Raw genomic sequence first — 12,451 nt, 5'->3', positions numbered from 1 at the left:
CTCACTTCAACACAGAGGACTCCACATAACCACACAAAGAGGCACTACTAGCTAAAGAGCTTTCACATTTTTTGGAGGCAGGTATCTACAGTCATTCATGAATGGCTTAGTGAGACATGATATTTGCCTTGGTTTTGTGTGCCCAGTGCTTCCTTGGCATGCTGACAGCATTGAGACAAACATCAGAGGCATAAGTCAGTCAGAACAGCCAGTAGGAACTGGACTGTGTGGCTGAGTTACTGCACCCAAACAGGACCCTTCCCTGGCCCCTCCAGCACAGCTCTTCTGCATGCCCTACTTAGGACTTGTTAGCATAAAAATACACAGGTCTGCAGCTGGAGCCTAATATTGGACATGCACCAAAGTACCTCTGATACAGTATACTGGCATTTATTTTTTGCTGCTGCGAGATCAGAATCAATCTGAAGCAGGCTGGTGGGGCTTCCTGGAAGCTATTGAGAAGCAGACCCAAATCCTTCACTGCAAGTGTGAGTGGAATTGCTTACAGATTTCTTAAGGAAAGAAGAACTTTGTTACTAGAGATTTTAATCTGTCACTTTAAAAGACAGTGATTATTTCCAATACATGCTCTAGGGTGTTTCACAATTGGCAGAGTTGATTTATTTTGGAGGCCTGTAACCCTGCAAGAACTTTGGGACTTCTAGTTTTAAGACAAAGGGCAGAGCTATTGGGAGATTTCCTTGACACAGTTTCTTTTTTTCTCACATCTAATGGGTTTGACTGTTCAGCACAGAGGTGCCCCAGCTGCCAGCCTCCTGATTATGTGGTGCTGGAGTATTGGTCCTCCTGGAGAAGGAGATGAAATTGCCAAAGGATAAATAGAGATAGGGTTGGTTTAGGGGTTCTTATGACAACTAGGAAAGTTCCTTTTATCAAATGAACCTAAAAGCATGAAACAATTTAACTTCTATATTTTATACTAATAGAGTTTCCAACTATCTTTGACTCATTTTAAAATACAAGAGTCAACAAAATTCTTATTGTAGAAAAATATCTATTTCAGATTGCTTTTAGCCCTATGTAATTTTTACACCCATGTACTCGTTCCTGCAAGCTATGACCTCATGTGATCAGAATCCAGCCCATTTGTCCCATCTGCCCTTCTGTCACTGCAGGAAATAAGGGAAATATTTCTGTCTCTCATGATAAATAATTATTTCACTTGTTCATATGTGAATGTCCTATGTAAACCCTGTGGCCTTGTGTACTGATAATTGTCACATTTCAGCATTCATAGGAAGAAAGGGGTTTCATAACTGTCAAATTTTCACTGGTAGGAATTTTAAGAAAATGTGATTTGTTGCCAAGTATCTATGCATATCAAAGTTTAATGACTAATCAAGACAAACATCCATGGTAACATCTGGGATATATTCATGCTTTAGCCATTTAACCAGTCTGGTCAGAAGTTTCAAATCTGTGTCTCTCTGGGCCTGAGAAAATATTTCCAAGATTATTAGATATAGTTTGAGGGCTATAGACCTGAGATTAATAGCTGTTTAAAGCCTTTAAATTTCTGCAGAAGAAGAAAAACACAGAAACTTTCACAGACTCAGATAATGAAAGAGTCACTCATCGATTATCAAGAGGATATTTCAACAAGATACTGTAGAAACGTTGTTAAATTATGAATAGCAGCCACTGTGGTATATTCTCAGAAGATATGGTCAAAACTATCAATACTGAAGTTATGCAAAGAATTAAAAGGGCTTTCTCCAGGCTGATGAAGCAAATGGCTCTGGAACCTATTAATTCTTTTCCCAGAGAATACTCCTGTGGTATTGGTGCCTGGTGCCTGATGGGCTTTGTACTAGAACAAAAAGCATGTTTAGATGCTGATGCTAGAAGCTGCTCTAACTTATGCTTTGGGACTATCTAGCAATTAGGTTGGGATCAGGGGATTTCAAAAGTCACCTTTGCACCTCCTGTTTTGAGCTGCAGTCTGCTTTTTTATCTTGTATCACAGCTCATACCGGGGGATGGGATTGGAGCAGTAATTTACTGTATTACTTTTCCCTACACACCAATAAATAGAAAACATTTTGTATTTTTTACAGATTTACTCTTTTGAAATAACTCCAGAATTTAATATTTATCCAATATTTGTCTGAGAGGAAAAAGCCTTTGCAGACTTTTGTTGTTATGTGTGTTTTTCTAAAAGATCCTTAATGTGACAAGATAATTCCACCTGTGTGTCATCATTCAGTGTAAGGGTAAAGTTGTCAACAGACTGCAGGGAGATGAGCATTCTGGTTTTCTTCATATTGAAGTAAGATATATGTGTGTTATTTCCTTACAAGTCACCTGGAGGGTTTCCCCTGAGAATTGCCAAGTCATACAATTAACACTGCTGAATTTCCCACAAGAGTCTGCTTTGGTGATTTTCTACCCATACTAAGACAATGATTCCAGCCCCAGACCAGTTTCATTGTTGACTAACACCAGGTACAGGTAACTAGAAAACTTGAACATGTTTATGTACGACAAAGGCTTTTCTAAAGCAAGACAGAGCACTAGCTGAGAATACAGAGTGATTTCTCCATCTTCACTTTATTTTTCCTTTTCTCAGAGGGTGGGGAAATGGGAAAAAACAACCTCTCAGGTCAAGGTTGCAGACTTTGTAGTGCAGAACAACAAAGCTTGACTGTGATAATCTACAGAGCACCTGCCCTGAGGATAAACAAACAGTTCACATTTTTCTGCTTTCAAGTATGGTATGAGCAAAACAGCACAAGCAAATGATTCTTTTGAACCTTATAGGAAAGGAAAAATGGAAATCTTAAGAACAAACAATGTATTTTATATCCTGCGCTGGATTTTGTAGTAGAAGCTGCAGCATGCAAATCAAATTGATCAAAACCAACCATGTCATAAACCACATGATTGGATCTGAGACAAGAAGGTGTTCTCCCAGTTTTTACCAACTCATTCTTGAGCTTAATTCTGCCTTCCATGCCCTGTACCTTGCTGATGGCAGAAGCACACTGCTTGCCTTGTGAACCTCACCTGAGTTTAGTCCCTTAAGCAGGGTGATTTTTCCAAAAACTTTTCCTAGTTGCTGTTCTTTAATATTCTTCCCATGTACTCCAGAACATTCCTGCACCTCTTATTCTTTATAGCCTGAATAATCACATTTTAAGACTCAGCTGTTCTGAAGCCTTCTCCTAGCTAGTAGAATTTCCATAACTAACCACATGCCTATCACATGGTCTATGCTGATCATCCCACGGACATGCATGCAGGTTTTTCCTCTCTCTTTTGCATTTCTGTTCTTCAAATATGGTGTTTATGAGACTCCAGGAGAAGTTTTGCATGATCTCTTCTCTGAGCATGATACACTCTCCAGCCTTTGTGAAAATGTTATTTGGGATAATCCTTCAAGGAAAAAGTTTCCCTTTCAAATCTTAGACTTTTGTCTCCTAGCACAAACACTGAGCAAATGGGCTTCTGGTAACTCTAATTTTACTTCAGATGACATTACAAATTATACAGAAATACAGAATAACTGAGGAGAGCATTGACAGACTGCATAGGGAACCATTAACCAAGAGTACATGGTTAAGCAGAGATATTAAGCTGTGTGTTGCTGAAACACAGACTAAGTGAAAGGGAACACAAACCTTAGGAGCTCACATCAGGCTGAACTGAGTCCAACAAACAGACATGCTTGGATTTCCAGAGGGCAGACTTTGTCCTGTTTAAGAGACTGGTTGACAGAGTCCCTTGGGAGGCAGTCCTGAAGGGGAGTCCTGGAGACCTGGACATATTTTAAGAAGGAAAGTGTAAAAGCACAGGAGCAGACTGTCCCCATCTATCAAAAGATTAGGCAGTGAGGAAGACTGTCCCAGCTGCACAGAGATTTTGCTGTAACTCAGGAACAAAAGGAGAGTTTATGACTTTTGGAGGAAGGGGCACACAGAACGAGGAGGGTCTCCTCCTCCTCAGGAAGACTACAGAGATGTTTTGAGATTATGCAGGGAGAAAATTAGACAGGCCAATGCTTTGACACTGTTTCCCACAGCATTTCCCTGGAGAAACTGGTTGCTTGTGCCTTGGATGCTGCACTGTTCACTGTTCAAAAGCCGTCTGGATGGCCAGGCCCAGAGAGTGGTGAGGAATGGAGTTACATCCAGCTGGGGCTGTCCCCAGTGGTGTGCACCATGGCTCAGTACTGGGGCCAGATTGCTCATCACATCTTGATTATTGATGTGACTAAGGGGACTGAGGGCGTCCTCAGATGTGGATGACATCAAGCTGGGTGGGAGGAAAGACCAGGCAGTGAACTGTCCCTTGTACTGGGACCTGGTCAGGCCACATCTCAAATCCTGTGTTCAGTTTTGGGTCCCTCATGACTAGAAAGACATTGAGTGTGTCCAGAGAAGGGATCAGAGCTAAGGAAGAGCCTGGAGCACAGGTGTGATGAGAAGCAGGTGAGAGGCTGTTTAGCCTGGAGAAAAGGAGGCTCAGGGGGAACCTTATCACTCTGTACAACTGCCTGAAAAGAGGTTGTGGTCAGGTGGGGGTCGGTCTCTACTCACAAATAACAAGCAATAGGACGAGAGGAATTTGCCTCACGTTGTGCCAGAGGAGCTTTAGATTTGAGATTGGGAAAAATTCCTTCACTGAAAGGGTTGGCAAGCACTGGAACAGGCTGCCCAGAAAAGCGGTTGAGTTACTGTCCCTGAAGGCATTTAGAAGATGTGTAGATGGCACTTAGGGTCATGGTTTAGTAGTAGACTTGGCAGTGTTGGGTTAGCTGTTAGACTTGGTGATTTTAGAGATCTTTTCCATACAAAAAGACTCTTAGTTCTAGGCTTGCTGGTGTTCTGAAAGCTGTTACTGACTATAGCCAGGCTCCATCTTGATCCCACTGGAGATCCCTAACAAAATTCCTATTTATTTCCATTGCTGGACAATCCTGGAAACTTATGCTTTATCCTGGTCTTAGAAAACTAAGAGCCAGCACAGTTAAGGGATAAAGGGTTTTTACCTCAGTATTTTAATAAGAATCTTTATGGTGCACCACGTTGCCAAGGTGGGATGCACTGCAATGCACACACACAATAAAACACCTATACAATTTATAGACCTTTACAAATTAACAGAACTAACAAGGATGCCCCAATGGGAGACCTGGATGAATGGTGTGATATTCTCCCATCCATGGAATTCCCCCCTGAATGGGCCAAATCTCCAGTTTACAGGCTATGTTCTAGAGATGACCTTGGTTTCCCAAGATAGTGTAGGGTTTTCTGGCCTCTTACTGTGAGTTAGGATGTTTGTTCTCCTGGCCTAAGAGAATACTAGGGCTATGCTGAGTTATCAGACTTAAGGAGTTACAAGTATGCATGCTAAGAATACTGAGGATACATAAAAGTTATGTAAAAGGTATATAAAAGAAAAGGCAAAAAAATCATCTTGGCATCAGAATAATAGAAACATTTATATGCAATGAAAATGTATGTGTGTGCTTATGATTCTCCTCTGGGTTCTATTTTCTGTAGAATCAAAGTCCCAGTTCCCATTTCGTGATGAATCTAAGTCTTCACTTCTGTTAGCACCACCGAGAAATCTCTGACAAGACAGATGTCTGCAGCCACCAGAAGCCTTAAATTGAACACCTAAAAATAGAAAGCTGCAGAATTTATAAATATTTTTGCAAATCAACCTTTTATAACTACCCTCCTTTTGTAGCAGTGGTAGTTAGCATTGAAATCCAAGTATATTTTAGCAAAAGAGAAAGCTGACCAAGCAGCCCAAGAAATTCTGCAGAGTTCTGCAAATTGCAGGAGGCCCAGGGAAGGAAATCACTGCACACCAGTTTTTCCCACTGATTTCTATTGTCTCTACTTATCATATGTAACACTAGGAATGCAATGTGGAGCACTCTATCTTCTCCTCAATTCTTACGTAGCTAATAGCCTGAATATCCAGTTTTATGACTTTGTATTTTCATTCAACATAATTTACTCTTCAGTTGGAAAATATGATGTGCCCTTTATTCTCTTTGTTCACAGATTAGTTTGGAGACGGATCGACCGGTAGTGTAGAAAGCTGGTATTGGATCTGCTAAGATCTCTTCCTGTTCAAATTTGCTTTCTGTGGCTGGAGGCTACTCTTGATAGTTATTTGGAATGAAATTTTGTTCATCCCCTTAACAAAGAGATAGTTGGTTCCATTCAGTACTTCCATGAACTTCAGACAGTGTTTATGTAGTGTGTATTCAAAACACGCCAGCTATTTCTTACCGTCGTGTAGTTTCTCTGACCATGAGCTGGGCTTCTCTTTTATCAGAGGGCTTCTGTTTACCTGGCATCTCTTTTTGTTCTTTTCTATCTTCTTCTGTGCAATCATTTCCTACACTGCCTGAGCAAATATGATTATGAAGAGGAAGAACCGCAGAATTTCCCTGCAATGGATTCTTCAACTTTTCTTCCGAAGACCTGCTCCTGTCTCCCTGTCTCACATCTGAGGTTGATAATCCCTTCTCCACTTCCCTGGCTCCAACATGTGGACATTGCTGTGGAGCCCATGAGCAAATCACTGTGGATGATTTCCATTTGCATCTCATGTCTCATTGTTCCTTCTCGTTGTGACTTCTATCCTCTCTTGTACATCCATAACCCATTTCTTCCTGGTTTCACATTGCTAGTGGAGCAATCTGTGCCAGGTAGGAACAAATTCAGGGGACTCTTTAAAGTAGAAAGTTACTCAACCCAAGAAATTTCACCTTCCAGGAGAGACCTTTGCTGGTGAATAGATATCTTAAAATTGGTCTCTACTTCCAAGGCTTTGCCAGGGAAGTCAAACCAGTAAAAGCTTTTTGATAAGGATTGTGTACTGTGTATAAAAACTGCCTGTATTGCTAACCAGACTTCTCTAATTATATAAACCATCCTGCAGAAGTTTTCTTTTGCTGCTATAAATTGTGCCAACTCAGGTGATTTCCTTTCTAAGCTATTTTGGCAAAATGCTGCCTATGCAATTCTTTGTAAACTAAAAGGATCCCTTATGGAGGATTTTTTTGGACCAGGTAAATTTTTCTATTGGCCTGATATGAAAATCTACCTTGGGTCATACCAAAGCCTTTGGCTTAGCTGCAGGAGTGGGAACACAAGAGAAGGAAAGCAAGAGACACTTCTATTGCAGCCAAAAAGCCCCTGAAAGATCTCAGTATGCCCAGTCCCAATACTTAGCTAAGTAGCTGAGTATATCCACTGTCACCAGAGGATGTGAGCATTGACAGTACGTGTCCTTCCTCTGTTGGGTGTTGAAGTCATCATGGACAAGACATATTAGGTATTTTCTTATGCTTATTCAGGCTGTTGAAAATGCTGGGCCAGATGCACATCTCCTTTAGATTAATGCCAGTGCACCTCTTTACACCAGCTGACAGCCTAACCCATAATGCACTAAATGCTATTTATTATTTTATTTTGTTTGCTAAAGTGACAATGGAAATGACAGTGATACACAGGTCAATTCAATCCTGCTGACATAGCCTTAAGGGGTTTTATGTTTGGGGTTTTTTTTTCCCTTCTCCCAAGAGAATGTCCTTTACAGTTTTATATTTTGTAAGGTTTATTAAATAAGCTCAGCATATTAGCCATCTCATAAGCTTGTTATTTTTTTATATCTCTTTATTTCTTTAGCCTTATTAATCATCATGGTACTTGAAGTTGCTAACATGGAAAACACAGTGTAAGAATAAATACTCATTATTATCAAAGTGCTTTCATAAAATGATCTGTAGGATTAAATCCCTATTAAAGCAGCATTATTGGTCATGATTATCATTATTATTACATATTAATTAATCATACCAAGATAGTGCAGCTTTCAGAATTATCTTTACCAAAGTCAGTTAAATAAAAAGGTTTCAAATTGCAATAGATTTTGTGGTTTAGAACATGGTACTGGAATTATAGATAATATTATTTATTCAGTTCAGTACCGGCAAAGAGCTGATGATGTGCTTAGTGCTGTGTACAGCAGAATTTGCTGTCTGAAACATATACTTTAAGACAGGGAAATGATATAGTTGCATTAGAGTAGGGTTTTTGGTTTTTTTTCTGAAATCCAGGAGTTCAGTGTTGCTTATGGCTCTGCTACTTCCTGTGTCTATTAAATTTTGTGCGTTGTCATTTATTTAATCTTTCTCTGACTCAGTATAATGATGTGCATAAAGAACATTCCATTAATTAATCTGTGTACAATATTTTGAATTATAGGTTCCACGTAAGAGTGGAGCATTTTTTCCCATACCTGAGAAGAAGCTGCAGCTGACATGAATTGCCATAGCTGTAAACTCTTCATAGAGCGGTGCCTTTTTGGTTAATGTAACTGTGAGCTGATGTGATGGGCAGATTGTGTACAGCACACTTCCCTCTTCTTCTTTTATCTGAAGTGATGATATTACTTCTGCCCTTTGATGGAGTAACCTAGCTAAGCTTCAAGAGACATGGGATAAGAAAAGACTGACAAATAAAATATTTTTATGGCAGGTGTTGTGAGATGGTACTGTTATATAAAGTCTTCCAAGCTTTTTTTTTTTCCCCCACCTTATCATGTGAGCAAATGTTCAGTCTTCCCAACACACTGACACTGTGTTTGTAAATATTCTTTTGCAAGGTCTTGGATAGAGAAAGTAAAATAATTCATTTTGTTGCCTCAGCCTGTGGATGGAGTTGTTCTGGAGACAGATACTCTCCAACAGACGGGCATTAGTACTTTGGCTAAATTCCTCAGCAGAGCCATTGCCCTGCTGCTGCCATCTTTTTTCCAGGTCTAATTTTGCCTGTTGCCTTCTCTCTTTATGTCATGCCTCAAATTTAGCATCCCAGGCTTTTAAGGGGCAAGACTCTGTGTGAGATAGAGAAATCCAGCTTAGGCACTGATTCTGCCTGCAAAGCTGGACCAGGTGGGGAAGTTAAAAATGACAGTCCCAGGAGCCAGCATACTGAAAGGGGAACTATTGGGTGAGACAGGAGCAGATTTCCCAGGGAAGGACAGCTCTCTGGCTTCTGAGTGCATAGGTGTCACCTGGGATTCTGAAATTTCTCTTGAAGGTTGATACACAAAGGAAGCTAATGCTTCTCTACCAAACAGAGTGAGGAAGAAATAATTTCTTTTCTTTTTTTCATTTTTTTTTTTTCCTGCTAATTGGACATCTAGGAAATGGAGAGCGAAATGTCTTTCTGGCATATAGAATAAAATTTAGGTCTCAGAAGGGCTCTGCCCACCAAGATTTTCGAGTGCTGTGGGCTCTCTTAGCCTCTTCCAGTGTCACTGCTACAATTTATGTTTTATGCAGTGAAATACCAGTGGTTGAATCACTTGATGAGACGTTCAAACTTTGTCACTTGCCACGTGAGTGATATAAGCATTGTTTTATAGGATATTCCTTTTCTGAATGTTTTGGAAGAGCCTGACACTCTTAAGAGGTGGAAGAGATCCGGGCTGAGGTTCCCATCCAAGAGAGTAACAGTGGGGTTTAAAATGTGGATCACCCAGGCCACAGGCACATACCCCAGCTCCTACAATGTAGGGTTTAGTACACGTTTAAAGGCATTGACTAAACTGGTCCCTGCTGGTTAGTAAAGAGTCTGTGGTGCTGAGTAACCTGGTCTAGATTCTTGCCATTAATGTGCCACAGGGGGGCTTAACATATTATGGACATAATGGCTCTTCCTTTAAAAGCACCAAACTCCTCTTGCACTCAGAGTCTTTTTGGGGTATGCAAGGAATGCACGAGCAGGCTGCTGAGAGCAGCAGCCAGTCATTTGAGCAGTCTGAACTTTTTGCTTGGCTGCCCTATTTAAAATGGGTACCAGTGGAGCAATAGATTGGCATCTGATGTTAGTTAGGAAAAAAACCCTACACACTTAAGTGAAACAGTAGCAAAGTGATTTTTTTGTAAATCTCTGGAATTAATAATTACAGCTATTTGAGAAGAAAAACAGTATCATTCATACTGAAATATATTCTATTCCTTCCCACAGGGGAAGCCTGTGTAGGTGTGGAGCTGCAGTCTGGGAAATTAAAAAATGCAAATTAAAAAATGCAAATGTAAAAGAGAGGTATTGCATGCTGCAGTGCTCTAAGGGTTTTTTTGAATAGCAGCAAATTAAAGAAATGCTATGTAATCAAAGTTTATATCAAGCCTATGAAAGAAAAGCAGCATTATCTCTAAATATAGTGATAGTACTCTGCTCCTGATCCTTTATATTGTGTACATATTACCAGTAAATTACAAAGCTACTGTATTATGGGTTTCAACAAGTCCTTGAAGAAAATGCACATTACCCTTTTATATGCCACTTTATTCTGTTGTATTAAAACATGATGATTAGAAAGGAAAAGGTAGTTGGGTGACTTATTTTTTTAAACTCAGTTCATTCAGGTTTCTCCACCCCATTTCATTTTGCTGTCAGTACAACAAGGGCTTCCCAACTTGAGCTTTTTGCTGCCAGTGGTAATACAGGTCAATCAGATAAACTGCACTGATTGTATAGATTGTTCTGTCTTCCACATCCCCTCCCAATTTATCCATATATATAATGCTGTCCACCTGTTTTTCTGTTTCACATCAACTTCATTTGTGGTCTGTTTGCAACATTTCCCACAAAAGGCCAACACAGCCCATCTAGGGAATAAATGCACATGCAAATATTATCTGTTCAGTGTTTCAAGATAAGCACAGTGCAGTGAGAAGGAAGGTAAGCAACACGGACACTTAGGAACTTCCCAGCACAGGGGTACAGAATGGCAATATACAAATGGATTAACTGCACAGAGAGTGGGCAATGTGGCTGAGGAAAAGGAGAGAATCAGGCAAATGGTGCATCCTAGCAACATTCAGGTAACCTGTGGTCTCCAAGGCAATATGTTACTAGTTTTGAGAGGGATGAGATCACTGCCAACTAAAATGAAAAATAAGCTGTGATGGAAACTCAAATTTATTTGATTGGTAATTACAATCACTTTCTCCAGCAGAACTCAGGATATGTTGGGCATGACTAAGAACAGAGGCCCAGCCATAAACCCCATAGCTGGGAGTTTCACCAAAGGTAAGGAAACTTTTTAGCTTTTGTTTCCTCTGTTTGAAAAAACCTGTATTGCTTTGTGCTATGATGATTGCACAAGTTTTGTTATTTTTTTGTGATTCTTGGTCAGAAAACTTGCTGGAGCCAGAGGTTTGCCCATGACAATCTCTGGGCTCCTGCAGAGATTATGGAGAGTGGAAAGTAAAGGGTGGAAAGGATTATGGAGGATGGAAAGTAAAATAGAAATGGAAGAACCTTCTTTCCTCAAATATTACAGGGGAAGTTTGCAACCACAGCAAGTTGCAAAGCCTGGAAGTTGAGGAAAGTAGAGCAGATTTATCTAAAAGCAACACTGGCTTTACACAAATGCTTGTGACCAGAGAATTCAGATTCTTTTGGCTGAAAATGTGCCTGCAGTCTGAGCTGTACACAGAACGCAGCTCTGGATTTGGCAGATTGAGCAAAAGAAGACTTTAGCAGAATCTCTAGGTACTTGAAGAAACTAGGTCAAGAACAACAAGGTAGATAGTTGCTGAATAAAATATTTTTTAGATTCTGATTTTAATTAAAATAAAGCATAACTACTCCATTGTGGCACCACTACAGTTTACAATTCTTTCTTAATTTATTTAATGAATCAAAGCAGATAAATCAGTGCTTGCAAATAGTGCTTGCAAAGTCTCCTAGATTAAGAGACAAAACTCAGATAACCTTCACCAAATACATTAATAAAACCAGAATTAGCAAAATAATCCAAATACCTCTATAGATTAAAAATACTGAATGGATTTGAAAACTGCTCTTAACAATAGTTGTAAAAAGCATATTTTTAAATGTAGTACTGTAATATAGGATATGCTGCTTACTGTTCATACTCATTAGACAGAGGATGTTAGAATAAGATGTCATGCAATGGCAAAAAGGTGGCATTTTCAGAGCTGTTATGACCATGTGATATGGTGAGGTGAGCAAAGATTCCTCCAGGGCATCTTCTTGAGGCACTTCTTATATTTCAATGACTTTCCCTTTCTCTTGGTCTGTCAAAGAGGGAATTAAAACAGAACTGCATTGGCAGTGCAAAACACTCACTGGTAGGCTGTGAAAGTCACTTATGATGTGACCTTTACCAGCTCAGGAGATGAACTTGTCCAGTCCCAACCAATTCCTACAAAGGACAGTCGGCATCACTGTTTCTTTACCCACTTACTGGATCCTGACAGACGTTTGTAACTAGTCTCGCTCTGCTCCCAAAGGGGCAGTTTATTACAAAAGTACTTAAGTGTTTCCATGATTAGCATTCCAAATACTTCATGGCACCACAGATGAAACACAGGTCTACCTCTCCTTTGACATTTTAGTCCTAAATTGAGCTGGCCACTCAAATT

General features: G+C 40.0%; 1 protein-coding gene across 3 annotated transcripts in view; it reads left to right on the top strand.

Annotated features, from left to right (window-relative positions):
- Positions 1-12,451, top strand: part of MAMLD1 (mastermind like domain containing 1) — a 249,857-nt gene that overhangs the window by 112,577 nt on the left and 124,829 nt on the right. Inside the window, exon 4 of one of the 3 annotated variants that reach the window (XM_072929165.1) lies at positions 11,017-11,090. The exons of 1 other annotated variant lie outside the window; for it this stretch is intronic. The gene's annotated coding sequence lies outside the window, so the exon portion shown is untranslated. Of the gene's footprint in view, positions 1-11,013; positions 11,091-12,451 lie in introns of all 3 variants that reach the window. One more of the 3 variants, XM_072929166.1, reaches the window with a different exon arrangement.

The sequence above is a fragment of the Taeniopygia guttata genome, chromosome 4A, assembly GCF_048771995.1.
Source record: "Taeniopygia guttata chromosome 4A, bTaeGut7.mat, whole genome shotgun sequence".
Lineage (NCBI taxonomy): Eukaryota > Metazoa > Chordata > Aves > Passeriformes > Estrildidae > Taeniopygia > Taeniopygia guttata.
This window is presented reverse-complemented; position numbering and strand designations above follow the sequence as displayed.